Below are 27358 nucleotides of genomic sequence, written 5' to 3'. Positions count from 1 at the left end.
AGGTAGTAGTTTGTTTACTACAGTAAACTGGACCCCAGGCATTGATACAACTCCATCCCTAAATCCAGTTAGCTACTGCTTTGCTTTCCACGCTGAACCACTCCTTGTGGATTGTAATTGACTTGGTGATGGATCAACACAGTGAATGTATTGAGTTGACTTAGCCCAGTGTCAGGTATATTGATCCATTTAATCAGGGAGTTGGTGTGAAGGTTGTCCAGTTTACTAAATATGCACTATTGGCTTTTACTGCCAGTGGTCTGCTACAGATATAGATATGATATGCTTATGAAGAAGAGGGGGGGGTTAAAAGCCACACACGCACTCACACACTCAAATCAGGTCAGATGTGGTTATTGGTGTATATCATTTTCAGTTTCACACGCTTTGAGAGAATATAGACATCTAGTAGTGAAAGCACAGCAGAAAGGAAGATAGATTCACAGTGAAAACAAAGAGACAACAATCATAGAACCACCAGCCACAAACCACAGCATGCTAATGACTTATTAAGTTCTAATCAATAGTGGAAATGGAAATGTAGATACTTAATTTCTCCATTATAAGGGATTTCAAATAACCACCACACTCCCCCTTTTTTCTTCTTTGTACTTTTATTTATTCAGCGCCGCACTTGCCCATCGCTGTCATTGTAAATTTACATTTACATTTTAGTCATTTAGCAGACGCTTTTATCCAGAGCGACTTACAGGAGCAATTAGGGTTAAGTGCCTTGCTCAAGGGCACATTTACGTCATTTAGCAGACGCTCTTATCCAGAGCGACTCACCAATTGGTGCGTTCACCCTATAGCCAGTGGGATAATCACTTTACAAAAAAAAAATTTGGGGGGGGGTAGAAGGATTTGGGTAGAAGGATTTGTTCTTAATTGACTTGCCTCGTTAGATAAAGGTTAAATAAAAAAAACTAAAAACAACTCTGTGGTCAATTTCTTCCTTCCTAGCCTCTCTATGAGAGACACGATCACTCTCAATTCATTCAATTACACGCCTTGAGCCCAACAAACAGCAGATTCTAAAGTGATGTTTCATCATTCACATCAAGAATGTGGAGGAACAGTAGCTAGTGTTTATGTATCCTGATCAGAGAGAGAGATAGAGAGAGAGAGAGAGAGAGAGAAAGAGAGAGAGAGAGAGTGAGAGAGAGAGAGAGAGAGAGTGAAAGAAGAGAAATCCTAGAGAAGAGAAATAATTTGAGATGCAGACCCTTTGCTACAGTCTTCTCTGCTGGGCCCATATAGGCCAAGCAAGCCTCACTCTCTGGGAGTGGCAATCACTGATCACCTAAAGGGACATGGGCTACGTCCAAATGCGTCCCCACAGGCCCTGGTCAAAGTAGTGCATTACGTAGGGAATACAGTGCCATTTGGGACGCAGCCCAGTTCTCTCCATCTACCCTGGTCACCTGGTCCAACCCGCTGTCCAACTAGAGCTGTCGTGTCCTGATTTAAACCTCAGTTGTGCCCCAATCTACAGCTGAAGTGTAGCCTGCATTGTTGGGCACACTGAAGTATGATGCATATAATGGACTGTATTAAACATAACGTAAACACTTTCTATAGACAAAATTATGTTTCTGTTAACATACACGTCATTAAAAGGGTGGTATGGAGATGAGAGGGTAGGGTTGTGGTGAAGTGGGGTTAATGTTAATGGCTGGAGGTGGTGTGTGTGGGAGACACCAGTGAGAGTACACAGACTGCCTCTAAGACACTACAGCATGGTGTCAGTCTGTGACCCAACACTAGAAAATACAGTTATCTGGGTAGGTCTCTCACTCTCTCTCTCTCTCTCTCTCTCTCTCTCTCTCTCTCTCTCTCTCTCTCTCTCTCTCTCTCTCTCTCTCTCTCTCTCTCTCTCTCTCTCTCTCTCTCTCTCTCTCTCTCTCTCTCTCTCTCTCTCTCTCTCTCTCTCTCTCTCTCTCTCTCTCTCTCTCTCTCTCTCTCTCTCTCTCTCTCTCTCTCTCTCTCTCTCTCTCTCTCTCTCTCTCTCTCTCTCTCTCTCTCTCTCTCTCTCTCTCTCTCTCTCTCTCTCTCTCTCTCTCTCTCTCTCTCTCTCTCTCTCTCGCTCTTTCGCTCAGTCTCTGTCGCACCCAAACCCGCACACACACCCACACACAAACAGTGCAGGTGCGTATGGCCATCTGTCCAATCATAGTGCTGAGTCACCGGAGAGAGGGATGATGGATAAGTGACTGGTGACAATGCAGGTGTGTGTGTGGGATCTCCTCTCGTCACCCTGCTCTGCCCTAGTCGTCTCGTGTGTATCTGTGAAGGTCATGAGAGACAAACAGCTCTTTGACATGCTTCTCTCACAATGCACAAACTGACACCACTCAACAAAGCTTCTGAGCATTAAAACACTACTACTCTCTCTGACTTAGCTACACCCACGCACACACACACACACACACACACACACGCATGGACACACACACACACTGCAGGAAATCTTTATCCAGAGGGCACTTGTCTCTTGTTAGAATTCCTCCAGGTTATGTTGATTTCCCTGTCCTGAAAAGACAAACACAAACCTTTGATTTGAATATTAAACAGCTTCCCTTCCGAATTAGTGAGTTTGAAAGTGCCTATTTGGGGGCGTTTCCCTCATAGTGGAGGTACAGTGCATTCAGAAAGTATTCAGACCCCTTTGCTTTTTCCACATTTTGTGACATTACAGCCTTATTCTAAAATGGATTACGTTATTTATTTCCTCATCAATCTCAACACAATGCCCCATATTGACAAAGAAAAAACTGTAAAAAAATATATATATATTTAAAAGAAACCGTATTTACATAAGTTTTCAGACCTTTTGCTATGAGACTCAAAATTGAGCTCAGGTCCATCCTGTTTCCATTGATCGTCCTTGAGATGTTTCTACAACTTGATTGGAGTCCACTTCTGGTAAATTCTATTGATTGGAGATGATTTGGAAAGGCACAGACCTGTCTATATAAGGTCTCACAGCTGACAGTGCATGTCAGAGTAAAACCCAAGCCATGAAGTCGAAGGAATTGTCCGTACAGCTCCGAGACAGGATTATGTCGAGGCACAGATCTGGGGAAGGGTATCAAAAAATTTCTGCAGAATTGAAGGTCCCCAAGAACACAGTGGCCTCCATCATTCTATATGGAAGAGTATAAATATACACCCACTGTAGGGAGGAGAGGGAGGGAGGGAGGGAGGAGGGAGGGAGGGAGGGAGGGAGGGAGGGAGGAGGGAGGGAGGGAGGGAGGAGGGAGGAGGGAGGGAGAGGAGAGAGAGGGAGAGAGAAAGAGAGAAGAGAGAGAGAGAGAGAGAGAGAGAGAGAGAGAGAGAGAGAGAGAGAGAGAGAGAGAGAGAGAGCAGAGTAGCATTACCCCTTTTCTACAGGCTATTACCCCTAAATCTACTGTATGCCTTCTTCAAATAAAGGGTCTCTCTTCAGACTGGTGTTCTGAGTTTGGAACCACCAAGACTCTTCCTAGAGCTAGCCACCCAGCCAAACTGAGCAATCGGGGGAGAAGGACCTTGGTCAGGGAGGTGACCAAGAACCCGATGGTCACTCTGACAGAGCTCCATAGTTCCTCTGTGGAGATGTGAGAATCTTCCAGAAGGACAACCATCTCTACAGCACTCCACCAATCAGGCCTTTATGGTAGAGTGGCCAGACGGAAGCCACTCCTCAGTAAAAGGCACATGGCAGCACGCTTGGAGTTTCCAAAAGGCACCTAAAGACTCTCAGACCATGAGAAACAAGATTTTCTGGTCTGATGAAAACAAGATTGAACTCTTTGGCCTGAATGCCAAGCGTCACGTCTGGAGGAAACCTGGCACCATCCCTAAGGTGAAGCATGGTGGTAGCAGCATCATGCTATGGGGATGTTTTTCAGCGGCAGGGACTGGGAGACGAGTCAGGATCGAGGAAATATGAACGGAGCAAAGTACAGAGAGATCCTTGATGAAAACCTGCGCCAGAGCACTCAGGACCTGTGGTTAAGCCTCACCTTCCAACAGGACAACGACCCTAAGCAAACAGCCAAGACAAGCAGGAGTGGCTTCAGGACAAGTCTCTGAATGTCCTTGAGTGGCCCAGACAGAGCCCGGACTTGAACCAAATCAAACATCTCTGGAGAGACCTGAAAATAGCTGTGCAGCAACACTCCCCATCCAACCTGACAGAGCTTGAGAGGAACTGCAGAGAAGAATGGGAGAAACTCACCAAATACAGGTGTGCCAAGCTTGTAGCGTCATACCCAAGAAGACTCAAGGCTATAATCGCTGCCAAAGGTGCTTCAAAAAAGTACTGAGTAAAGGGTCTGAATACTTATGTAAATGTAGCAAAACGTTTTGCTAAAATGTCTAAATACTGGTTTTTGCTTTGTCATTATGGGGTATTGTGTGTAGATTGTTGAGGGGGAAAAACGATTTAATCCAATTTAGAATAAGGCTGTAATGTAACAAAATGTGGAAAAAGTCAAGGGGTCTGAATAATTTCCGATTGCACTGTATATCTTCCATTAGTTATAGGTGTGCCAAAGCGTCTGTCTGCAGCTGCTGTCCTCAATACTGCAGAGGTGGTGCAGAGAGGTACAGGGTTATGCTGCGTTTAAATGGTGTGAGGTAGAAGGCAAACCGGATGTCATTGTTTTCAATGAGAGCACGACGGTAAATGCTATTGAGGCTGGAGGTAAATGCTATTGAGGCTGGAGGTAAATGCTATTGAGGCTGGAGGTAAATGCTATTGAGGCTGGAGGTAAATGCTGTTGAGGCTGGAGTTAAATGCTGTTGAGGCTGGAGGTAAATGCTATTGAGGCTGGAGGTAAATGCTATTGAGGCTGGAGGTAAATGCTATTGAGGCTGGAGGTAAATGCTGTTGAGGCTGGAGTTAAATGCTGTTGAGGCTGGAGGTAAATGCTGTTGAGGCTGGAGGTAAATGCTGTCAGCTGCCACGGTAGACGGGACTTGCCGCCTGCCGTAGCGTTGTTTTCTACCGGATCCTGATTTGCACTGTTTGTTTACTGAAATCACCATAGCAATGCATACAGTCGTGCTGGCTTGCTTTTACCATCTCCCTCTTTCTTGCTTTCTCGTCCCGCTACGCCAACTGGTATGACGTTTTTTGTATCCCTCGTCTAAACACAGCATTACTGTAACACAGACATGCGTGCACACACACGCAGATCCTGCAACCACAGGCTTCACAGGTAATCTGATGTCACACAACAAACAACAACATTCACCTTTGTGATAATCTAACACTACAAAGAGAATAAACTAATGTACTATCCACCATCTAGACACCCAAACACCACTCAGATGGCCCTGATAAGGTCTGCAGTCCCACACAAGATGAAACAAAAAACACTTATTCCACTGGCAAATTATCCAGTGTTGTAGCCAACCAAGGTATACAAATAATCTATAGTGTCATGGACTTTAACCAGTATAAAGCTATACCACAACTTATGGAGTAGCATTACCCCTTTTCTATAGGCTATATTTAGTGGATTCCTAAATCTACTGTATCCCTTCTTCAAATAAAGGGTCTCTCTTCAGACTGGTGTTCAGCAGTAGGTATAAACCAAAATAACAATAAAAAACTGAGAAACCTTAGTCTATGTGTGTTTCTCTTCCCCACAGGAAGTCTAATGAATGGAAAGAGTGTGATTCAATAACAAGGATCAACAAGAGAGAGAAAACTGGGAGGGGTGAGGGTCATGGCTAGAAGGGATCCAGCTTTTGTCAAATTATCATTTTTGCATTTTAGCTAATCCTAGCCCTTTTCCTAACCTTAACCTAGTTATGCGAAACTGCTACGTTAATTATCCTAACCTGCTGTGTAAGTTCTTGCTACAAATTTGGGGCTCCTGAGTGGCGCAGTGGTCTAAGGCACTGCATCGCAGTGCTAACTGTGCCACTAGAGATCCTGGTTCGAATCCAGGCTCTGTCGCAGCCGGCCGCGACCGGGAGACTCATGGGCGGCGCACAATTGGCCCAGGGTAGGGGAGGGAATGGCCGGCAGGGATGTAGCTCAGTTGATAGAGCATGGCGTTTGCAACGCCAGGGTTGTGGGTTCGATTCCCACGGTGGGCCAGTATAAAAAAATATGTATTCACTAACTGTAAGTCGCTCTGGATAAGAGCTTCTGCTAAATGACTAAAATGTAAATTAATTTGACAAAAGCTGGATCCCTCTAGCCATGACCAGGGAAGAGGTGAGAGAGAGAGGGAACAGGAAGAGGAGAGGGGAGAGAGAGAGAGAACAGAGGGGGGAGAGAGAGGGAGAACAGGAAGATGAGAGAAAGAGAAAACAGGAAGGTGAGAGAGAACAGGGAAGGAAATATGATTTTAGAGTCCTAGGTAATTGCATTCCAGCCATGCCACTGAAACATTTTCCACTGCGTCACTGTACAGTCTTACGTTCCAAATGGCACCCTATTCACTATGTAGTGCACTACTTTTGACCAGGGCCCATAGTGGTACTATATAGGGTATAGGGTGCCTTTGGGGACAGGCCCACAATGTAGCCAATGTCTGAGGTTTAGGGAAGTACAGGGTGTGTGGGCAGGGATGGGAGAAGGAGGAAATTAAATGGCCTGAATATTGCAGAGCAGCTTATCCAAAGGGTTGGGGCTCAATCAGTCACACAACAGGCAACTGAAGCACAGAGCTGTGCCAGAATGAAACCCCTGGTCAATTGCACTGGATTGATTCTCCACACTACGGCGTCATATATAACAGGCTAGCTTGAGCCGCAGACAGACACTTTCCCCAGGGTAGGGTAGGGTCCACTCTCTCTCTCTCTTTCTCTCACTCTCTCTCTCTCTCTCTCTCTCTCTCTCTCTCTCTCTCTCTCTCTCTCTCTCTCTCTCTCTCTCTCTCTCTCTCTCTCTCTCTCTCTCTCTCTCTCTCTCTCTCTCTCTCTCTCTCTCTCTCTCTCTCTCTCTCTCTCTCTCTCTCTCTCTCTCTCTCTCTGAGTAAACAGTACAGAGGAATAACCTCAGCCTATAGATAGTGTCTGACTCACCCCAGGCTCACTCAAGCGTACTGTAGAGATTTGTGGATCTTATTTTTTAATGGTCATTGGATTTGATTGACTGGAGACTGATAACCATGAAACTGGTCTGTCAGTGTTTGATCTGATATTAATGTGTACAGGTCACCATGGCCACGTTCCAGGCTGACACATGTCACCTGGATACGTGTTTAACCTATCCGCTAACCACATCATTTGATATAGCAATCTGATGTCCAACTGCACAGTCAATGATGGGACACACAACCATTTTTCAATGCAACATCTGCAATGTAGTCGGCCTAGAACCTGACCAATATTTCAAGAGGAACAGCTCCCTAGCTCTCTAAGGGGGTCAGTGAAGGGACGTAGGGAGAATGAATGGTCCGATGTCCAGGCTGGGAGACCCAATTAGCAGTGGTTCACTAACGTAAGGTCAGTGAAGGAAAAAAGAACACATCTAAGAATAATTCTGCTCAACTCTTTGTGCATCTGTGTGTTGTTAATTACCAGGCAAACTGTGAGCATCACAAACAAACTTTGATCTTTCTGCTTGTGACGCCGTCGCTTTTAATCAATACCAGTCAACTCAGGACCCAATGGACATTGATGCATAAAATATATCCCAATTATCAGCTTCATCACTGCAATTAATAGTGGAGGCTCTGTCTCTGGGACCTTTTGTTGTTTTACCCTGTAACTAAGAACAACTGAACACACTCTTACCCTCACTCATCTACTGTCTGTAGTGTACTCTCTCTCTCTCTCGGTTTCGCTGTCTCTCTTTCTCTCTTTCTCTCCCACTGGTCAGATGACTCGGATGCTAAGCTACAGGACTGTTTTGCTAGCACAGACTGGAATATGTTCCGTGATTCTTCCGATGGCATGGAGGAGTATACCACCCTAGTCACCGGTTTCATCAATAATTGCGTCGATGACGTCGTCCCCACAGTGACCTTACGTACATATCCCAACCAGAAGCCATGGATTACAGGCAACATCCGCACCGAGCTAAAGGCTAGAACTGCCGCTTTCAAGGAGCGGGACACTAATCCGGAAGCTTATAAGAAATCCTGCTATGCCCTCAGACGAACCATCAAACAGGCAAAGCATCAATACAGGACTAAGATTGAATCCTACTACACCGGCTCTGGCGCTCATCTGATGCGGCATGGCTTGCAAACTATTACGGACTACAAAGGGAAGCCCAACCTCGAGCTGTCCAGTGACCCGAGCCTACCAGATGGGCTAAATGCCTTTTATGCTCGCTTCGAGGCAAGCAACACGGAAGCATGCATGAGAGCACCAGCTGTTCCAGACGACTGTGTGATTACACTCTCCGTAGCCGATGCGAGTAAGATCTTTAAACAGGTCAACATTCACAAGGCCGCGGGGCCAGACGGATTACCAGGACGTGTAGTCAGAGCATGCGCGGACCAACTGGAAAGTGTCTTCACTGACATTTTTAACCTCTCCATGACCGAGTCTATAATACCTACATGCTTCAAGCAGACCACGATAGTTTCTGTGCCCAAGAACGCCAAGGTAACCTGCCTAAATGACTACCGCCCCGTAGCACTCAAGTCTGTAGCCATGAAGTGCTTTGAAAGGCTGGTCATGGCTCACATCAACACCGTCATCCTGGAAACCCTAGACCCACTCCAATTCACATACCGCCCCACAGATCCACAGAAGACGCAATCTCAATTGCACTCCACACTGCCCTTTCCCACCTGGACAAAAGAAACACCTATATGAGAATGCTATTCATTGACTACAGCTCATCATTCAACACTATAGTGCCCACAAAGCTCATCACTAAGCTAAGGACCCTGGGACTAAACACCTCCCTCTGCAACTGGATCCTGGACTTCCTGATGGGCTGCCCTCAGGTGGTAAGGGTAGGCAAAAACACATCTGCCACGCTGATCCTCAACACGGGGGCCCCTCAGGGGTGCGTGCTTAGTCCCCTCCTGTACTCCCTGTTCACCCAAGACTGCGTGGCCAAGCATGACTTCAACACTATCATTACATTTGCTAAAGACACAATGGTGGTAGGCCTGATCATCGACAACGATGAGACAGCCTTTAGGGAGGAGGTCAGAGACCTGGCAGTGTGGTGCCAGGACAACAACCTCTCCCTCAACGTGAGCAAGACAAAGGAGCTGATTGTGGACTACAGAAAAAGGAGGGCCAAGCACGCCCCCATTCACATCTACGGGGCTGTAGTGGAGCAGGTCGAGAGCTTCAAGTTCCTTGGTGTCCACATCACCAACAAACTGTCATGGTCCAAACACACTAAGACAGTCGTGAAGAGGGCACGACAAAGCCTATTCCCCCCACTGAAAAGATTTGGCATGGGTCCCCAGATCCTCAAAAAGCTCTACAGCTGCACCATCGAGAGCATCCTGACCGGTTGCATCACCGCCTGGTATGGCAACTGCTCGGCATCCGACCGTAAGGTGATACAGAGGGTAATGCGTACGGCCCAGTACATCACTGGGGCCAAGCTTCCTGCTTTTCAGGACCTCTATACTAGGCGGTGTCAGAGGAAGGCCAAAAAAAGTGTCAAACACTTCAGCCACCCAAGTCATAGAATGTTCTCTCTGCTACTGCACAGTAAGCGGTACCGGTGCGCCAAGTCTAGGTCTAAAAAGCTCCTTAGCAGCCATAAGACTGCTGAACAATTAATCAATAAGCTACACGGACTATTTGCATTGAACCGCACCCCCCCAATCTGCTGCTACTCGTTGTTTATTATCTATGCATAGTCAATTTACCCCTATCTACATGTACATATTACCTCAACTACCTCGACTAACCTGTACCCCCGCACATTGACTCGGTACCGGTACCCCCTGTATAGCCTCATTATTGTTATTTTATTGTGTTACTGTTTTTTACTTTAGTTTATTTAGTAAATATTTTCTTAACTCTTATTTTCTTAAAACTGCATTGTTGGTTAAGGGCTTGTAAGGTAGCATTACACGTTAAGGTCTACACCTGTTGTATTTGGCGCATGTGACAAACAACATTTGATTTGATTTGAGATAACAATACACAGAGCGAAGGTAGTTACAAAGCTCCAGATACAACCATTATGAACATAACTTCAGGTACATGGTCAGGTACTTAGCTCCCAGTCTTCCACATAGGAGATTCTACTCAATAGAAGACAAGACACAGATATTCTACTCAATAGAACCATCTGGTCCCATTTCACCCACCATTTAATCTGATTTTCCACCTCGGTTATTGTGTGTTTCTGTCCTCTTTAGCTGGCATCTTTCCTCGTAGCCTATCTCTCCTCTGTTCTCGCCTCTGTCCTCTCCTCTGTTCTCCCCTCTGTCCTCTCCTCTGTCCTCTCCTCTGTTCTCCCCTCTGTCCTCTCCTCTGTCCTCTCCTCTGTTCTCCCCTCTGTCCTCTCCTCTGTCCTCTCCTCTGTCCTCTCCTCTGTTCTCCCCTCTGTTCTCTCCTCTGTTCTCCCCTCTGTCCTCTCCTCTGTCCTCTCCTCTGTCCTCTCCTCTGTCCTCTCCTCTGTCCTCTCCTCTGTTCTCCCCTCTGTCCTCTCTTCTGTCCTCTCCTCTGTCCTCTCCTCTGTTCTCCCCTCTGTCCTCTCCTCTGTTCTCGCCTCTGTCCTCTCCTCTGTCCTCTCCTCTGTCCTCTCCTCTGTTCTCCCCTCTGTTCTCTCCTCTGTTCTCCCCTCTGTCCTCGCCTCTGTCCTCTCCTCTGTTCTCGCCTCTGTCCTCTCCTCTGTCCTCTCCTCTGTTCTCTCCTCTGTCCTCTCCTCTGTCCTCTCCTCTGTCCTCTCCTCTGTTCTCTCCTCTGTTCTCCCCTCTGTTCTCTCCTCTGTCCTCTCCTCTGTCCTCTCCTCTGTCCTCTACTCTGTTCTCTCCTCTGTCCTCTCCTCTGTTCTCCCCTCTGTCCTCTCCTCTGTTCTCGCCTCTGTCCTCTCCTCTGTTCTCTCCTCTGTCCTCTCCTCTGTTCTACCCTCTGTCCTCTCTTCTGTCCTCTCCTCTGTCCTCTCCTCTGTCCTCTCCTCTGTCCTCTCTTCTGTCCTCTCCTCTGTCCTCTCCTCTGTTCACTCCTCTGTTCTCTCCTCTGTTCTCTCCTCTGTTCTTTCCTCTGTTCTCTCGTCTGTCCTCTAACACAAAGGAAAGAGCTCTATGCTGCTGCTGTAACTATAGTCTAATACAATGCAGCTAATCAATTATTGATGAGCAGCTCGGCACTCATTTGCAGTTCAATTATTAAGAGGGCTGATCATTAGGCAGGTCTGGTGATTAATCCACTGTGGAGTGCTCTATAGGACAGTAATGTTTGAGAGAAATGCCAGGTGTGTATGTGTGTGTGTGTGTGTGTGTGTGTGTGTGTGTGTGTGTGTGTGTGTGTGTGTGTGTGTTCACATCAGTTAAGACAATACTGCTGTATTATGTGAAAGCACATATCACTTCGATTGCTTTCTGCCTGTCACTGTAATTCTCTTTCTGGGTTTGGGAGAGTTTGACTGTGTGTCATAGTGGGGGTGATTTGTAACTGCACACACATGCTCACACACACACACACACACACACACACACACACACACACACACACACACACACACACACACACACACACACAGTTCAGTCCATCCCTGTAGTGCTTTGTAACATCAGTCATGATGCGGCAGGCAAGCAGCAGCCTTGTCACTACGGTGTAGCACACAGGGCCCTAGTCACCCTACCCTCTTACAGTCTCTCTATCGCAATACTATGACAGCACAGCTAGGATAAATATCTCCTCAGCTCTTTAGCTCCGTGCAGGGCTCTCTTCTCCTCTCAGGCTAAAAGCCTCAAACAAGTATTATGTCTCCACTCACACATACTACACTGACACTCCAACACACACACACTCACACACTCACACACTACATACGCTCACACACACAAAACGCACACACACACACACACATACATGCATATTGACGACACACTCACACACACACACTCACACATAGACACACTTTCACACTCTTTCACACTCTTCACATACGCTGTTGCTACTCTGTTTATTATCTATTCTGATTACCTAGTCACTTTCACCCCTACCTACAGGTACAGTACCAGTCAAAAGTTTGGACACACCTACTCATTTAAGTTTTGCATTAATAAAAAATAAAATAAAACATTGTAGAATAATAGTGAAGACATCAAAACTATGGAATAACACATGGAATCATGTAGTAACCAAAAAAGTGTTAAACAAATCCCAAAAAATATTGTATTTTAGATTCTTCAAAGTAGCCTTTGCCTTGATGACAGCTTTGCACACTCTTGACATTCTCTCAAGCAGCTTCATGAGGTAGTCACCTGGAATGCATTTCAATTAACAGGTGTGCCTTGTTAAAAGTTAATTTGTGGAATTTATTTCCTTCTTAATACGTTTGAGCCAATCAGTTGTGTTGTAACAAGGTAGGGTTGGTATACAGAAGATAGCCCTATTTGGTAAAAGACCAAGTCCATATTATGGCAAGAACAGCTCAAATAAGCAAAGAGAAACGACAGTCCATCATTACTTTAAGACATGAAGGTCAGTCAATCCGGAAAATTGCAAGAACTTTGAAAGTTTCTTCAAGTGCAATTGCAAAAACCATCAAGCGCTATGATGAAACTGTGCAAATGTGAGAAAAAATAGAATCAAATGAAAGTTTATTGGTTGTGTACACAGTTTAGCAGATGTTATAGCAGGTGCAGCGAAATGCTTGTGTTGCTAGCTCCTAACAGTACAGAAGTGTCAGTGTGTGTGTGTGTGTGTGTGTGTGTGTGTGTGTGTGTGTGTGTGTGTGTGTGTGTGTGTGTGTGTGTGTGTGTGTGTGTATGTGTGTGTGGACCGATTTAACTATACTTGTGGGGACCAGAAGTCCCCACAAGAATAGTAAACCAAGAAAATGTTGACCAAATGGGGACATTTTGTTGGTCCCCACAAGGTCAAATGCTATTTCCAGGGGGTTTAGGGTTAAGGTTAGAATTAGTGTTAGGGTTAGAATTAGGTTTAGGGTTAGGTGTTAGGAGATAGGGTTAAGGTTAGATTTTTGGGTTAAGGTTAGGGTTAGGGTTAAGGTTAGGATTAAGGTTAGAGTAAGGGTATGGGTTAGGGTTAGGTTTGGGGTTAGGTGTTAGGGAAAATAGGATTTTGAATGGGACTGAGTTGTAAGTTCCCACAAGGTTAGCTGTGCAAGACTGCATGTGTGTGTGTGTGTGTGTGCGCGCGTACGTAAAAAAAATATATATATGCACACATGACTGTAAGTCGCTTTGGATAAAAGCGTCTGCTAAATGGCATATTATTATTATTATTATTATTATTATTATTATTATTATTATTATTATTATTATATTTATTGTGTGAGTCATTGTGTCTGCCTGCCTGCCTGCCTGCCTGCCTGCCTGCCTGCCTGCCTGCCTGCCTGCCTGTCTGTCTGTCTGTCTGTCTGTCTGTCTGCCCTAGGGACATGACTGTCCTCACACAGCGGAAGACCCAGACAGCATGGTGACACAGGAAGGATGCTGATGTGATGTGTGGGTTAGTGTGTGTGTGTGTGTGTGTGTGTGTGTGTGTGTGTGTGTGTGCGTCCACCCACCGGTGCTCAGAATGACAGAAATCACATTTAGTTGACTACCAAAATGATCCCAAATACAAAACAATGCTTTTTTATTAATTGATGGAAATAACAGTCAATGTAAATACATTTGTGTTAGGCCTACTGCTGCTAGGTAGCTCTCTCTCTGCTCTTCCCCTCCCCTCTGTCTGTTCTTGATTGCAGGAGTGAAGTCTGGTGTGTGGGAGTCAGGGTTCCAGCTGCAGCTCATTCACCATAATCACCTCAGCCTTAAAGACCCGGTCAAACTTGCCACTCATCGTCAGATCATAGTCAAGACGACCATGTTAGTCTCGCTGCCAACTCAACCTGCTTGTTTTCGCTCTTTGTGTTTTTGGCCTGTTCTATTTACTTTTCTCCTGTGCCACAGATTATTGGAACCTGACTCCTGCCTCCGCTTCACTCCTGCCACCACCATCCTGCTTTCCACTACCGGACCTCCCTTTTGGACTCACCACGGACACTAGGACATTACGGTACCACACCTGCTCTGAACCTGGATCTGTTACCCTCCCTGTAACCTGGACTTGCTCTTCCCCTATTATTGGAAACCTGGACAAATTGAACATTGTAAATAAACCTGTTAAACCTTCTCTGGCTCGGTGTAGTTGTCTGCATTTGGGTTCATATCTAGTTAAATCGTGACAATTTGACCCTCATGCTTATCGGTCTATAGGTCATTTTCCATAATTTAGTGGATTAAATTGGCCTGTGTATATTTTCGTTAGTCATCATGTATCTTATATATCCAACACAACTATCACACACACACAGCATACAGAGACTATTTTAGCAGGATTTCTCCTCCAGCTCCTCAGCTGGTTGTTGCTGGAGTAAAATATGTGCTTTTATAAGCCCATTCATTGCACAACAATTCTAAATGCAATCGCATGTTAAAAACAGTTTTGATTCACGATTAAAAATAGCTACTATTTTTATTTCTCAACTGGTAATTGAAGCAAGCCTCCCATTCACCATTCAAGTGCAGGCAACAGGCTATCAGCACATCAGCCACCACTTTACAATGTGAGCTGGAGGCAGTATGCATTTTGAAAGTATACTTAATTGTTGGAAACCTGAATGTTTTATTTCAAGTTTGGGAAAGCTTACAATTGATTCTACCATTACTACCGTTCTGCATGCCAGTTATGATTTTGATATGCTCATTTTCGTGGAACAGTATAATTTCAGTAATAACCTTTTCATTTCTGAAAATCATTGTCACGTGGTTAATCATAAAAAACTAAATTAAAATGATACAAATCTAAAAGTTAAAAGTCAACTAATGCGAGATCACCAGCCTCTGTCATATGGACAAATTGATACACCATGATCGATTGGCGGCTAAAGAAATTAGCGCATGGAACTCATAGCCAAATATTTCTGCGCAGCAGGCCAGGTACTTCTATGAGTGCTCAGGCGCGCGTGCACTCCCTCAACATTGTCAGGACAGAGGAACCAGACACATGATCATTGCTCACATGGAGCACTCCAAACAAAAGACAATGAAAACATTTACAAATCTTGGGATTAACAGTACATTTACTACTGGTGACATATGTAATGGGTAATTGATAAAACATTTTCATAAAAGGGCAAACAATTCATACAATGAAACACTGAATGCGCTAGAATTGGTGGAAGACAGCTGAGCCATTATGGAGAGAGACTGGCCTTTACCTTCGCCACACACCCCTCACCTTCTTCTTGTCTCAATATTTTAAATTATACTTAAGACACATGATTTTCACTGACAGCCACAACTCAGTAATCAGCTAGGCCTATTGCCACGCGTGCTGTCCAAATTCCAGGCTTCCCAAATAGGCATAGGCCTATGTCATTGTGATATGAAACAATCCACAGCAATTTTTTTAAAGAAGCTAATGATCCTCGATTCCTCTGTGGCTAAGTCATGCTTTGTGGTGAAGTATTGTGAATGATTTTATTTATTTCTGTATAGACAGGAGTAATTATATAATTTCAGCAAATGTATTTCCATTTACTTCCCTATAGGACCCACCAATATGCCATTTCTCTCCTGTTCTATTGGTTTTCATATTGTCACGACTTCGGCCGAGGCTGCCTCCCCTCCTTGTTCAGGCAGGCTTCGGCGTTCGTCGTCACCGGAGTACTAACCACTGCCGCCCCAATCAATCACATTTAGATTATGGTAATGCATTTTAACAGAACATGCAACTCAATTAATGAAGCAGCCAATAAAACGTTATTTTCAAACATTTCCCAAAATTCAATTCGCGGGAAAACACCATTCTAAACACTGCAACTCTTCCAAGTCAAGGTAAGCTTTCTGTTTTATTAATTTATTGCCACCGGGGCCCGCCGGTGTAACTGCTACAGGATGAGTCATTCAATACAGGATTGGATTGTGGGTTTACTAACACATTACTTCTAGTTTGTTTTGGCTGACAACATTATTTTGGTGACAACGATGTAGGCTTTGTAGCAGTTAGCAGTTATGGTATGAAGGTTTGGCTTGGAGAGGTTTTTGCGCCTGGTAACAGACAGCTGTTGTGTTGTGCACTGTAGTCCACAAGCAAAGTGAAAAGGTGAAAGGAGGAGAGAGCGTAGATGCGAGAAGGAATTATACAACGAGCAAAGTGAAGATGCTTTATCTGGCTGCAATAATCAGGGGTGTATTCATTCCGCTGATTCTGTTGCAAAACTCTTCTTAAACAGAAGCAAACGGAACGGGGAGGGACCTACCTGAATTTCTCCAATAGAAACTCTTGTTTTAGTTGCAAAACTGAACATTTGGACTAATGATTTCACCCTAGATCAGCTAGATGCAGGCAAGAGCATGCAAGGCGGTACTGAATGTGTCACTGTATGTCACCTTGATTACTCCAATTTGTCTCACAACCTTTTACACCTACGTTATGAACTTTAATTTGTAGGCTAGGTTGTAGCAACCTCATGATGGGTATAGGGCAAATTCGAGTATCATTTAGTAGCATAACCCTATATGTAACGATGATGCTGGGAGTCGAGAAGCAGGTGCAGGTGGTACGTTTAATAAAACAATGAACATGGAATGATACAAAACAGGTGTAGTGTCTGGACATGAAACACAATCAGTACTGCCTGGGGAATTAACCTACACACTCACACAGTCTACTCAGCACGCAGGTACAATACACACCACACAGTGTCCTTGTTTGAGCTACAGAGAGAGAGACAGAGAGAGAGAGAGAGAGAGAGAGAGAGAGAGAGAGAGAGAGAGAGAGAGAGAGAGAGAGAGAGAGAGAGAGAGAGACAGAGACAGAGACAGAGACAGAGACAGAGACAGAGACAGAGAGAGAGAGAGAGAGAGAGAGAGAGAGAGATACAGGTATGTCTCACCGATAGAGCCACAGAGCTTTCTTACAAAAATACCACCTCATTTTTATCATGGACAGTTTTTATGCAATGACAGAATCTCAGAGGCTCTAGATATTACACAGTAGCTGTGGCAGTGTAATCATACAGTGATGAGGCAGGTGCACTGTTCTGTTTTATTTTGCTAGGTAAACAGATTAGTCTGACAATACTGTCACACAGCTACGTGGGCTGGCCAACCTGAACCACAATGGCACAGGGTCTGCGTACCAAATGGCACCTTATTCCCTATCCGGTGTACTACTTTAGTAATGCACTATATTGGAAATAGGGTGCCATTTGGGAATAAACCAGGGAATAGTCTGCTTACAGTTTTATTTTCATTTTCAATTTTCATTAAGCGTTGAACTCCTTTCTGAAGGATTTGGGATTAGTGACTGGAAGCAAGATATACAACTACGCCCCAGGAGTAGAATTCTGAAGGTAGTTTGATGTGAAAGATAAAGAGAGAGAAAAGGAAAGAGAAGAGGATAGTTTGAGACAGATGACAGTGAAGAAAGGAGGTGTAGAATGGGGTTAAACAAGTACCCACCTCCCCCATCCCTCCATCCTCCCCCATCCCTCCATCAATAATTCATGCTGAAGAGGCAGGCGGTCCTATAAGCCTGGGATGACAGGTGTGAGCCAGGACAACAAGGACCCGGTTATGTTCCAAACAACACCCTTTTCCCTTTGCACTACATTTGGCCAGGGCCCATAGGGCTCTGGTCAAAAGTAGTGCACTATTTTGGGAATAGGGTGCCAATTGGGATACACACCTGTACTCCTTTGTTCCAGAAATGACCTGTGATCGTGGCATATCCTGTGTAGAGGGCCAATAACATGAAGTGTGTGCCCTGAACGTCTGTTAGGCACATCCTGCTATGAATTATACAGCCTGGTCAATAACACCTGGCCACCTGTCACGCACACACCTGTCCTGTAGTTGAGCTTTCTCCTCTTAGTCTTAACAGTTTGTTCTTGTCTTAGTGTCTTTTTTTTATTAACCTGATGAGAGTCTGATGAGAGTCTGATGAGACAACTACTAAGAAGAAGAGAGAAAGAGATATAACTAGAGATAAATAGAGAGATAGCAAGAGAGAGAGAAAGAGAAAAGGAGAGAGAATGAGGGAGTGAGAGCGAGGAGAGAAGGAGAGAGAATGAGGGAGTGAGAGAAAGAGAAGGAGAGAGAATGAGGGTGAGAGAGAGAGTGAGAAAGGGAGAGAGAGAAGGAGAGAGAAGGGGAGAAGTAGAGAGAAGGAGAGATGCAGCGGGCTGGCCCAGCTTCACAGAGCGGAATTAATTTGTTTTCGGGTCCTACTAGAACACAAGCAAAGCTCAGTTTGTCATTGAGGGAACAGCTTAATGAACAGAGTCTAGATTAATGATGCTGATTACAGCTGCAGGCCTGCTGCTACAGAACAGGCCGGTAGGAAGGAAGGAAGGAAGGAAGGAAGGAAGGAAGGAAGGAAGGAAGGAAGGAAGGAAGGAAGGAAGGAAGGAAGGAAGGAAGGAAGGAAGGAAGGAAGGAAGGAAGGAAGGAAGGAAGGAAGGAAGGAAGGAAGGAAAGCAGGAAGGTAGGAAAGAATGAAAGAAGGAAAGATGGAAGGAAGGACAGCCAACAATGCCACATAGGCTTACGTCCCAAATGGCACCCTATTCCCTATATAGTGCACTACTTTTGACCAGGGCCCGCATAGACACAGGCAGGCAGGGGGCTAAAGGCTAGTGTAAAACATCTGGGAAAGACTACTGCAATGTTGGGTACAGCTAGGTCATATTTATTATGATAAACTAGGTGGTTCGAGCCCTGAATGCTGATTGGCTGACAGCCGTGGTATATCAGACCGTATACCACAGGTATGACAAAACATTTTACCACTCTAATTACGTTGGTAACCAGTTTATAATAGCAATAAGGCACCTCGGGGGTTTGAGATATATTGCCAATATACCACGGCTAAGGACTGTATCTTGGCACTCCACATTGCATCGTGCTTAAGAACAGCCCTTAGCTGTGGTATATTGGCCATATACCACACCTCCTTGGGCCTTATTGCTTAAGTGCACACCATAGCAAAACATTCTGAAAAGAAAAATGAAAACAAGCATTTCTTATTGGACAAATTCAGGTAGGTCCCTCCCCGTTTTGGCTCGTTTTCTTCCTTTTGGTGCCTAATGAATATGACCCTTCTGAGTCTGGACCAATGTTAATCCCTCCCTCATTCTCTCTTCCAACTCTCTATTATCTCTGTTCTCCCTATCCTTAAGTTCTATTGGCTCTATTTTCCTGGCTTTGGTGTGATTCTCAAACACTCCTTCAGAATCAGTGCTCCATCTCATGCATGGTTATCTGCAGGATTTCTCTCTTATTTATCCCTCCCTCCCTCCCTCCCTCCCTCCCTCCCTCTCTCTCTCAATTCAATTTCAATTTAAGGGCTTTATTGGCTTGGGAAACGTATGTTAACATTGCCAAAGCAAGTGAAGTAGATAGTAAACAAAAGCGTTTTTATTTTTTTTACATTAACAGTAATGTCACGATCGTTGAGAGACGGATCAGACCAAGGTGCAGCGTGGTATGCGTACATGTTTATTAATAAGAATAAACACTTGACAAAAAAGTCCTATGGGCTATACACACAACAAGCCAAACAGGAACACAAACAAGATCCGACAGCTGCCTCTAATTGGGAATCACACCCGGCCAAACATAGAAATACAAATACTAGATCCTAAACATAGAATCTAATTACATAGATCTCAACAGAAACTCACACCCTGACCCAACCAACAAGAGTTCTCTCAATCAGGGCGTGACAGTACCCCCCCTCAAAGGTGCGTACTCCGGCCGCACCAACCTGACTCATTAGGGGAGGGTCCGGGTGGGCATTCAGCCTCGGAGGCGGCTCGGGCTCCGGGCGTGACGACCTCTCCCTTTCTGCCTCCCCGTTGCGCCCCTGGTCTGGTCTGGACCTTGGCGCGATGCTTCCCCTCTCCTTCCTCCCACAATGCACCAAGCCCTGTCTGGACCCTTGTGTGGGAGACCCCGAACCTGGAGAGGGGCTGATTTCTGGGCCTGGATCGGCAATCTTCCCGCGATGCACCAAGCCCTGTCTGGACCCTGGTGTGGGAGGCCCCGACCCTGGAGAGGGGCTTACTTCTGGGTCTGGAGTGGAGCCGCTGACCGGAGCTGGACTGGGCACCGGTGGAGCGGACTGCTCTGGCTCCGGAGTGGATCCGCTGACCAGAGCTGGACTAGGCACCGGTGGAGCGGACTGCTCTGGCTCCGGAGTGGAGCCGCTGACCGGAGCTGGACTGGGCACCGGTGGAGCGGACTGCTCTGGCTCCGGAGTAGAGCAGCTGACCGGAGCTGGACTGGGAACACGCACCACTGGTCTGGTGCGAGGGGCAGGCACGGATCGTGCCGGACTGGAGACACGCACCACTGGTTTGGTGCGAGGAGCAGGCACGGGCCGTGCCGGACTGGATACACGCACCACTGGTTTGGTGCGGGGAGCAGGTACGGGCCGTACCGGACTGGATATGCGCACCACTGGTTTGGTGCGGGGAGCAGGTACGGGGCGTACCGGGCTGGCGACATGCACCACTGGTTTGGTGCGGGGAGCAGGTACGGGCCGTACTGGACTGGAGACACGCACCACTGGTTTGGTGCGGGGAGCAGGTACAGGGCGTACCGGGCTGGTTACACGCACCACTGGTTTGGTGCGGGGAGCAGGTACAGGGCGTACCGGGCTGGCGACACGCACCACTGGTTTGGTGCGGGGAGCAGGTACGGGCCGTATCGGGCTGTGGAGGTGCACTGGAGGTCTGGAGCTTAGAGCTGGCACAACCCGTCCTGGCTGGATGCCCACTTTCGCATGGCACGTGCGGGGCGCTGGCACAGGACGCACTGGGCTGTGAATGCGCACTGGCGACACAGTGCGTATCTCCACATACCTAGGTTCCTCAATAAACACATGCTCCTTTTGTTGCCTGACCAGCTCCTCTCTCCGTGCCTCCACTACTTCCTTCTCCCTACGGGCCTCCTGCAGCGCCTCCTCTTTAACGGTGCTCTCCTGCTCTATTCTCCCTATCAGCCCCCGTAATGTGGTGGCCTCCTCTCTTAAACTGTCGATCCGCAGGTCTTGGAGGACCTCTAATATAGCGGACTCCTCCTCTATAGTCAGCCCTTTCACGGCCTCCTGCTACCTCGTCGTCCACATGTTTTCACCCAGTAGATAAGGGAGTTTATCAAAATTGGGGAATTCTTTGTGGATCTCTGTCATCTGAGGGAAATATGTGTCTCTAATATGGTCATACATTTGGCAGGAGGTTAGGAAGTGCAGCTGAGTTTCCACCTCATTTTGTGGGCAGTGTGCACATAGCCTGTCTTCTCTTGAGAGCCAGGTCTGCCTACGGCGGCCTTTCTCAATAGCAAGGCTATGCTCACAGTCTGTACATAGTCAAAGCTTTCCTTAAGTTTGGGTCAGTCACAGTGGTCAGGTATTATGCTACTGTGTACTCTCTGTTTAGAGCCAAATAACATTCTAGTTTGCTCTGTTTTTTTGTTAATTCTTTCCAATGTGTCAAGTAATTCTCTTTTAGTTTTCTCATGATTTGATTGGGTCTAATTGTGTTGTTTTTGTTGTTCTGGTGCTCTGTGGGGTCTGTTTGTGTTTGTGAACAGAGCCCCAGGACCAGCTTACTTAGGGGACTCTTCTCCAAGTTCATCTCTTTGTAGGTGATACCTTTGTTATGGAAGGTTTGGGACTCACTTCCTTTTAAGTGGTTATAGAATTTAACGGCTCTTTTCTGGATTTTGATAATTAGCGGGTATCGGCCTAATTCTGCTCTCCATGCATTATTTGGTGTTTTTCGTTGTACACTGAGGATACTTTTGCAGAATTCTGCATGCAGAGTCTCAATTTGGTGTTTGTCCCATTTTTTTGAATTCTTGGTTGGTGAGCGGACCCCAGACCTCACAACCATAAAGGGCAATGGGTTCTATAACTGATTCAAGTATTTTTAGCCAGATCCTAATTGGTATGTCAAATTTGATGTTCCTTTTAATGGCATAGAAGGCCCTTCTTGCCTTGTCTCTCAGATCGTTCACAGCTTTGTGGAAGTTACCTGTGGCGCTGATGTTTAGGCCGAGGTATGTATAGTTTTTTGTGTGCTCTAGGGCAACGGTGTCTAGATGGAATTTGTATTTGTGGTCCTGGCAACTGGACCTTTTTTGGAACACCATTATTTTTGTCTTACTGAGATTTACTGTCAGGGCCCAGGTCTGACAGAATCTGTGCAGAAGATCTAGGTGCTGCCGTAGGCCCTCCTTGGTTGGTGACAGAAGCACCAGATCATCAGCAAACAGTAGACATTTGACTTCAGATTCTAGTAGGGTGAGGCAGGGTGCTGCAGACTGTTCTAGTGCCCTCGCCAATTCGTTGATATACAGTGGGGAGAACAAGTATTTGATACACTGCCAATTTTGCAGGTTTTCCTACTTACAAAGCATGTAGAGGTCTGTAGTTTTTATCATAGGTACACTTCAACTGTGAGACACGGAATCTAAAACAAAAATCCAGAAAATAACATTGTATGATTTTTAAGTAATTAATTTGCATTTTATTGCATGACGTAAGTATTTGATACATCAGAAAAGCAGAACTTAATATTTGGTACAGAAACCTTTGTTTGCAATTACAGAGATCATACGTTTCCTGTAGGTCTTGACCAGGTTTTCACACACTGCAGCAGGGGATTTTGGCCCACTCCTCCATACAGACCTTCTCCAGATCCTTCAGGTTTCGGGGCTGTCGCTGGGCAATACGGACTTTCAGCTCCCTCCAAAGATGTTCTTTTGGGTTCAGGTCTGGAGACTGGCTAGGCCACTCCAGGACCTTGAGATGCTTCTTATGGAGCCACTCCTTAGTTGCCCTGGCTGTGTGTTTCGGGTCGTTGTCATGCTGGAAGACCCAGCCACGACCCATCTTCAATGCTCTTACTGAGGGAAGGAGGTTGTTGGCCAAGATCTCGCGATACATGGCCCCATCCATCCTCCCCTCAATACGGTGCAGTCGTCCTGTCCCCTTTGCAGAAAAGCATCCCCAAAGAATGATGTTTCCACCTCCATGCTTCACGGTTGGGATGGTGTATGTTAAAGAGGGTGGGGCTTAAACTGCATCCCTGTCTCACACCACGGCCCTGTGGAAAGAAATGTGTGTTTTTTGCCAATTTTAACCGCACACTTCTTGTTTGTGTTCATGCATTTTATAATGTCGTATGTTTTTCCCCTAACCCCACTTTCCATCAATTTGTATAGCAGACCCTCATGCCAAATTGAGACTCTCTCTCTCTCTCTCTCTCTCTCTCTCTCTCTCTCTACCTACCTCTCTACATCTCTCTCTCTTCTTTCGCTCTCGCACTACCTCTCTCTACCTCTCTACCTCTCTACGTCTCTCTCTATCCATCTCTCTCTTTCTCTCTCTCTAACTACCTCTCTACGTCTCTCTCTCTATACCTCTCTCTCGCTCTACCTCTCTCTACCTCTCTACCTCTCTACGTCTCTCTCTATCTCTCTCTCTCTCTCTCTCTCTCTCTCTCTCTCTCTCAATTCAATTCAATTCAATTTAAGGGCTTTATTGGCATGGGAAACGTGTGTTAACATTGCCAAAGCAAGTGAAGTAGATAGTAAACAAAAGTGAAATAAACAATACATATTAACAGTAAACATTACACTCAGAAGTTTCGAAAGAATAAAGACATTTCAAATGTCATATTATGTATATATACAGTGTTGTAACAATGTGCAAATAGTTAAAGTACAAATGGGAAAATAAATAAACATAAATATGGGTTGTATTTACAATGGTGTTTGTTCTTCACTGGTTGCCCTTTTCTTGTGGCAACAGGTCACAAATATTGCAGCTGTGATGGCACACTGTGGTTTTTCACCTAGTAGATAAGGGAGTTTATCAAATTTGGGTTTGTTTTCGAATTCTTTGTGGATCGCTGTAATCTGAGGGAAATATGTGTCTCTAATATGGTCATACATTTGGCAGGAGGTTAGGAAGTGCAGCTCAGTTTTCACCTCATTTTGTGGGCAGTGTGCACATAGCCTGTCTTCTCTTGAGAGCCAGGTCTGCCTACGGCGGCCTTTCTCAATAGCAAGGCTATGCTCACTGAGTCTGTACATAGTCAAAGCTTTCCTTAAGTTTGGGTCAGTCACAGTGGTCAGGTATTCTGCCACTGTGTACTCTCTGTTTAGGGCCAAATAGCATTCTAGTTTGCTCTGTTTTTTTGTTTGTTCTTTCCAATGTGTCAAGTAATTCTCTTTTTGTTTTCTCATGATTTGGTTGGGTCTAATTGTGTTGTTGTTGTTGTTGTCCTGGGGCTGTGTGGGGTCTGTTTGTGTTTGTGAACAGAGGCCCAGGACAAGCTTACTAGGGACTCTTCTCCAAGTTCATCTCTCTGTAGGTGATGGCTTTGTTATGGAAGGTTTGGGAATCGCTTCCTTTTAAGTGGTTATAGAATTTAACGGCTCTTTTCTGGATTTTGATAATTAGCGGGTATTGGCCTAATTCTGCTCTGCATGCATTATTTGGTGTTTTACGTTGTACACGGAGGATGTTTTTGCAGAATTCTGCATGCAGAGTCTCAATTTGGTGTTTGTCCCATTTTGTGAATTCTTGGTTGGTGAGCGGACCCCAGACCTCAGAACCATAAAGGGCAATGGGTTCTATAACTGATTCAAGTATTTTTAGCCAGATCCTAATTGGTATGTCAAATTGTATGTTCCTTTTGATGGCATAGAAAGCCCTTCTTGCCTTGTCTCTCAGATCGTTCACAGCTTTGTGGAAGTTACCTGTGGCGCTGATGTTTAGGCCGAGGTATGTATAGTTTTTTGTGTGCTCTAGGACAACGGTGTCTAGATGGAATTTGTATTTGTGGTCCTGGCAACTGGACCTTTTTTGGAACACCATTATTTTTGTCTTACTGAGATTTACTGTCAGGGCCCAGGTCTGACAGAATCTGTGCAGAAGATCTAGGTGCTGCTGTAGGCCCTCCTTGGTTGGTGACAGAAGCACCAGATCATCAGCAAACAGAAGACATTTGACTTCAGATTCTAGTATGGTGAGGCCGGATGCTGCAGACTGTTCTAGTGCCCTCGCCAATTCGTTGATATATATGTTGAAGAGGGTGGGGCTTAAACTGCATCCCTGTCTCACCCCACGGCCCTGTGGAAAGAAATGTGTGTGTTTTCTGCCAATTTTAACCGCACACTTGTTGTTTGTGTACATGGATTTTATAATGTCGTATGTTTTCCCCCCAACCCCACTTTCCATCAATTTGTATAGCAGACCCTCATGCCAAATTGAGTCAAAAGCTTTTTTGAAATCAACAAAGCATGAGAAGACTTTGCCTTTGTTTTGGTTTGTTTGTTTGTCAATTAGGGTGTGCAGGGTGAATACGTGGTCTGTCGTACGGTAATTTGGTAAAAAGCCAATTTGACATTTGCTCAGTACATTGTTTTCACTGAGGAAATGAACTAGTCTGCTGTTAATGATAATGCAGAGGATTTTCCCAAGGTTGCTGTTGACGCATATCCCACGGTAGTTATTGGGGTCAAATTTGTCTCCACTTTTGTGGATTGGGGTGATCAGTCCTTGGTTCCAAATATTGGGGAAGATGCCAGAGCTAAGGATGATGTTAAAGAGTTTAAGCATAGCTAATTGAAATTTGTGGTCTGTATATTTTATCATTTCATTGAGGATACCATCAACACCACAGGACTTTTTGGGTTGGAGGGTTTGTATTTTGTCCTGTAGTTCATTCAATGTAATTGGAGAATCCAGTGGGTTCTGGTAGTCTTTAATAGTTGATTCTAAGATTTGCATTTGATCATGTATATTTTTTTGCTGTTTGTTCTCTGTTATAGGGCCAAAAAGATTGGAGAAGTGGTTTACCCATACATCTCCGTTTTGGATAGATAGCTCTTCGTGATGTTGTTTGTTTAGTGTTTTCCAATTTTCCCAGAAGTGGTTAGAGTCTATGGATTCTTCAATTACATTGAGCTGATTTCTGACATGCTGTTCCTTCTTTTTCCGTAGTGTATTTCTGTATTGTTTTAGTGATTCACCATAGTGAAGGCGTAGGCTCAGGTTTTCTGGGTCTCTACGTTTTTGGTTGGATAGGTTTCTCAATTTCTTTCTTTGGTTTTTGCATTCTTCATCAAACCATTTATCACTGTTATTACTTTTCTTTGGTTTTCTGTTAGAGATTTTTAGATTTGATAGGGAAGCTGAGAGGTCAAATATACTGTTTAGGTTTTCTACTGCCAAGTTTACACCTTCACTATTACAGTGGAACGTTTTGTCCAGGAAGTTGTCTAGAATGGATTGAATTTGTTGTTTCCTAATTGTTTTTTGGTAGGTTTCAACACTACTTTCCTTCCATCTATAGCATTTCTTAATATTATTCAGTTCCTTTGGCTTTGATGCCTCATGATTGAGTATTGCTCTGTTCAAGTAGACTGTGATTTTGCTGTGGTCTGATAGGGGTGTCAGTGGGCTGACTGTGAACGCTCTGAGAGACTCTGGGTTGAGGTCACTGATAAAGTAGTCTACAGTACTACTGCCAAGAGATGAGCTATAGGTGTACCTACCATAGGAGTCCCCTCGAAGCCTACCATTGACTATGTACATACCCAGTGTGCGACAGAGCTGCAGGAGTCGTGACCCGTTCTTGTTGGTTATGTTGTCGTAGTTGTGCCTAGGGGGGCATATGGGGGAGGGAATGCTGTCACCTCCAGGTAGGTGTTTGTCCCCCTGTGTGCTGAGGGTGTCAGGTTCTTGTCCAGTTCTGGCATTTAGGTCGCCACAGACTAGTACATGTCCCTGGGTCTGGAAATGATTGATTTCCCCCTCCAGGATGGAGAAACTGTCTTCATTAAAGTATGGGGATTCTAGTGGGGCGATATAGGTAGCACACAGGAGGACATTTTTCTCAGTTGAGATAATTTCCTTTTGAATTTCTAACCAAATGTAAAATTTTCCTGTTTTGATTAATTTAATGGAGTGAGTTAGGTCTGCTCTATACCAAATTAGCATACCCCCTGAGTCCCTTCCCTGTTTCACACCTGGTAGTTTGGTGGATGGGACTATCAGCTCTCTGTAACCTAGAGGGCAACCAGTGGGTCCGTCTCCTCTATACCATGTTTCTTGCAGGATGACAATGTCTGTATTTCCGATTTCTTTGGTGAAGTCCAGATTCCTGCTCTTTAGGCCAAAGGCAGATGACCTCAGGCCTTGGATATTCCAGGATGAA

At 45.3% G+C, this 27358-nt stretch overlaps 1 protein-coding gene across 1 annotated transcript in view; it reads right to left on the bottom strand.

Moving 5' to 3' along the window:
• LOC121581904 (ATP-binding cassette sub-family A member 2-like) overlaps nucleotides 1–27358 on the bottom strand; it is a 119844-nt gene that overhangs the window by 64752 nt on the left and 27734 nt on the right. The window lies entirely within an intron of this gene.

The sequence above is a fragment of the Coregonus clupeaformis genome, chromosome 18, assembly GCF_020615455.1.
Source record: "Coregonus clupeaformis isolate EN_2021a chromosome 18, ASM2061545v1, whole genome shotgun sequence".
NCBI lineage: Eukaryota > Metazoa > Chordata > Actinopteri > Salmoniformes > Salmonidae > Coregonus > Coregonus clupeaformis.
Note: the sequence above shows the minus strand (reverse complement) of the source record. Positions and strands in the feature narration are given on the sequence as shown.